The 4,539-nt window shown below is 33.4% G+C and overlaps 1 non-coding gene across 1 annotated transcript; it reads left to right on the forward strand.

Annotated features, from left to right (window-relative positions):
- The first annotated feature begins 3,304 nt into the window (after positions 1-3,304).
- On the forward strand, positions 3,305-3,409 carry LOC119621808 (U6 spliceosomal RNA). Its single transcript, XR_005238411.1, has one exon. It is a non-coding gene; the product is annotated as a U6 spliceosomal RNA (small nuclear RNA).
- The last annotated feature ends 1,130 nt before the right edge of the window (positions 3,410-4,539 follow it).

Raw genomic sequence — 4,539 nt, forward strand, 5'->3', positions numbered from 1 at the left:
TGTCAAATTTCTTGGCATACTATCCCTGTATTAGCCTTTTAATGTCTGTAGAATCTGTAGTAATGTCTCCTATTTTATTTCTGGTATTGAATATGTGTTTGTGCTTTTCCTTGGTCAGTCTTGCTAGTTTTATTACCATTTCAAAGAAATAATCTACTTTATTGATTACCTTTGATGTCTTTATTATTTCCTTACTTCTATTAAACTTTTATTGAATTTGTCCTTCTTTTTAGGTTGAAAGATTAGATTTTTTTATTTTAAAATGTTTCTGTGTTTCTAATATAAGCAATTAAAGGTATAAAATTACTTCAAGTTCTACCTTATATGTATCTCATAAATTTGAAAATACTATGAATTTATTACTATTTCATTTAAAATATTTTAAAATTTACCTTGTACTTTTTAAAATTCATGGCATACTTGGAAGATTTTGTTTAACTTTCCAACACAGTAGTGTTTTAAAAAAACATATTTTGTATTTGTTAACTTCTATTTTAACTCTATTTAATTTCATCATAGAGAAAATACTATGTAATTTCAATGCATAACATTTATTGTGTCTTCTTTAATTTCTTAACAGATGGTCTATCTTGGTGAATGTTCCAAGTGCACTTGAAAAAAGTATGTATGTTTTCTTGGATATATACAGCTCAATAGGTTAAATTGTTTGATAATATTCAGATATTCTTTTTTCCTTACAGTTGTTTTGTCTATTTGTTTTATTAACTATTGGAGCAAAAATAAAGTCTTCAGTTATGATTGTAAATTTGTCTGTTTCTTCCAGTAGTTTTGTTAAATTTGCCTAATGTATTTTGAATAACTGTTTGTATGTTGACTCATTTAGGATTGTTATGCCTTCTTGATTAATTGATACTTTATTGGTATAAAATATCTCCCTTTATCTTTATGAATATTCTTTGTCTTAAAGTTTACTTTGCTTATAATACAGTTGTATTTTCTTTTCATACATATTGTTTACATGTCTTTCTACCTCCTCTTACTTTTAACTTACCTACTTCTTTATATTTAAAGAGTATTTCTTGTAGACACACTTAGCATATTGCTTGTTTTTATATTTTTAGTGTAACATTAACAACATTTTATATTATTATTGGCATTGCTTGTTCTTATATTTTTAGTGTAATTTTAACAACATTTTATATTATTATTGGCATGGTTGGCTTTAAATCTACCATTATATTTATTTTCTATTTGCTTATTGCTCCTTTTTTCCACTTTTGGATTGAGAATTTCTAGCATTTTATTTTTCCCCTGTATTTGTTTTTGTCTAAATCTCTTTGTTAGTTTTAGTAGCTTCATGTACTTTCTGTAATCACCATCTCATTCTTTCTATTATGATCGTCATACGTTTTACTTTCACATATGTTAAAATGCCACCATGTAATGTTATTTTCTTTCTTCTAATATTCAAATGTAGTTTAAGGAATTAAGAAATGAAGAAAAAATGTTTCATGTTTAATCCATATATTTGCCATTTCTAGGTCTTTTATCCCTTCATGTAGACATATTCCTTCACGTTGCAATCTTCTATCAGCTCCTTTCAGCCTGAAGAAGTATCTTAAACATTTCTGTGTAACAGATCAACTTGTGATTATTCTGTTACTTTTGTTCATCCAAAAATTATATATTTTTCTTTCCATTTTGAGGGGTATTTTCACTGGATGTATGCTTCTAGGTTGACAGGATTTTCTTTCAGCATTTTAAAGGTGTTATTCCATTGTCTCTGGCTTACAATATCTCTGAAGAGAGATAAGTTATTATGCTTATTTTTATTTTTCTATAGGTAAGAGTCTTTTTCCCCTCTGTGTCTTAGCCCATTTTGTGTTGCTATAAAGGAATACCTGATGCTGGGTAATTTATTAAAAAAAGAGGTTTATTTGGCTCATGATTCTGGTGGCTGGAAAGTTCAAGATTGGGCATCTGTATCTGATGAGGGCCTCAGGTTGCTTCCATTTCTGGCAGAAGGCAGAGGGGAGCCAAGATCATGTGGGGAGAGGGGAAGCAAGGGATAGGGGAGGTGCTGGACTCTTTTTAACAGCCAGTTCTTTAAGGAGCTATTAGAGGTAGAATTCTCTCACCTTGAGACAGGGCACTAATCAATTCACGAGGAATTTGCTCCCATGACCCAAACACTTCCCATTAGTCCCACCTCCAACACTGTGAATCAAATGTCAACATGAGGTTTGGAGGAAACAGGCAACCAAACCATAGCACTCTGGTTTGTTTAATGTTTTTCCTCTTTATCATGAATTTCCAGCAGTTAGAATATGATGTTACTTGGTGTGATTTACTTTGATTTTATCCTCCTGGAGGATCATTAAGCTCTTGGATCTGAAGTTTTATATTTTTTTACTTAATTTGAGATATTTTCAGTCATTATTTCCTCAAATACTTTTATCTGTACACTATTTTCCTCATCTTCTTTTGGGATTTATGTTTCACATATTTTAGAATACTTGATATTGAGTTCCAAGTTACAGAAGCTCTTTTCATTTCTTATGACGACATGCCCTATACCCAATGTAATTACTGTAGAAAATTCAATGTTTGCATAGTACATAATAGTATGAATGTGTAATAATTTACTTATTATAATAAGAAGCTTCTGACATAGATCCCCCAAATCTCACCTCCTGGTATTCCTACTTATATGGAATCCCTTTCTCTTGAGTGTGGGCTGGACTTAGCAACTTGCTTTTAATGAGTAGAACACAGAAAAATGAATGGGAAAGCACTTCTACGATTAGATTATGAAACACTGGTAGCAGTCTCTTGCACTCTCTTGTCTTGCTCATTATGATGATGTAAGCTGCAATATGGAGAGGCCCACATAGCAATAAATGTTTTAAGAGCAAAGACTCTTAAAACAGCCAGAGAGGAACTGAGACCCTTGGAATTGAATCCTACCAACAACTATATAAATGAGCTTGGACGTAGATTCTTCTTCAGTTGAACCTTCAGAGGAAATGCCAGCCTCAGCTGCCACCTGAGAGCAGTCTTGTGAGAGACCCCCATTTAGAGGTCCCAGAAGAGCAACACCCAGATATGACACACATGGTGATATAATAAATGCTGTTTTAGTGAGTCATTACACTTTGGAATAATTTGTTACATAGCAATAGTTAACAAATACATTTTTTCTATGTACTATTTTTGGACATGCTTCCTTCCTCTTATTTGCTGTTATAAGTATTATTGCATTAAATAGGCTGCAGAACATAACTTATCTTCAGAAACTTATTTACATAAGTGGAATTGGTAAGTCAAAAGGTAGGAGCAGGCCTCAGTTTGGTAGTGCATATAATAAAAGTTTGGAATAATGCAAAGAAGATTAGCACGGCCTCTACACAAAGATAATATGCAAATTCATGAAGTGCTCCATATTTTTTTTACAATGGCTTAAAATCCATTCAATGGATGAAGGATAGTGTTTTCACCAAGTGGTGTTCTGTATCTTGACTGTGGTGGTAAATATTAATACATGAACCTACACATGGGATTAAGTTGTACAGAACCACACACACACACACACACACACACACACAAATGAGCATAAGTAAAACTGGAGACATCTGACTGAGGGTGCTGAGATGTATCATTGTCAGTATCAGGTTGTGAAATTATACTGTAGTTTTTAAGATGCTATCATTGGGGGAGACTAGGAAAAGAGTCCATATGATCTATGATCATTCTGTATTATTCCTTCCAACTAAATGTGAATCTATAATCATCTCAATAAACATTGCAATTTTTAAATGAGATGAGCATTTTTATTATTTATTTATTTATTTTTCTTGATTATAGAGATGGGGGAATCTTACTGTGTTTCCCAGGCTGGTCTCTAACTCCTGGGCTCAAGTGATCTTCCCGCCTCAGCCTCCCAAAGTGCTGGGATTACTGGCATGAGTCGCCACCCCCGGCCGAGATCAGCATTTTTATAATTTCAAAATACGTTAACACATTTCACTCCAAGAAGAGCACAATTTATAATTCTACTCACCATATGAATGAGTTAGTTAATAAGCATGCTCACTAGTGCGGTTTTATTAATTTTTGCCACACTACAGTATGGTAGGAAATTCTGTGAAACCAACAATAAGGAAGATAAAGTGAGTTTTTAAATTATTATTTTTAAGAAGGTATTTCTCTATTGCCCAGGTTTGGAATATAGTGGCTTGTTCATAGCTGACTGTAACCGTGAACTCCTGGGCTGAAGCTATCCTCCTGTCTCAGCCTCCCAAGTAGCTAGGACTACAGGCATGCTCTACTACGCCTGGCTAATTTGTTAATTCTTTGTCAGGGTGGGGTCCCACTATGTAGCTCAGGCTGGTCTTGAGCTCCTAGGCTTAATTGATCTTCCCGTCTTGGCCTCCCAAAGAACTGGGATTATATGTGTGAGCCACTGTGCCCTGCCAATTGTTTTATACTGATAAAATATTTACTTAACCAAGAATATATAAGAATCACATAGTTCCTATATAATTAATGAATTCTTAATTCCTTTTGCAATGTGGCACA

The sequence above is a fragment of the Chlorocebus sabaeus genome, chromosome 6, assembly GCF_047675955.1.
Source record: "Chlorocebus sabaeus isolate Y175 chromosome 6, mChlSab1.0.hap1, whole genome shotgun sequence".
NCBI classification, from domain to species: Eukaryota; Metazoa; Chordata; class Mammalia; order Primates; family Cercopithecidae; genus Chlorocebus; species Chlorocebus sabaeus.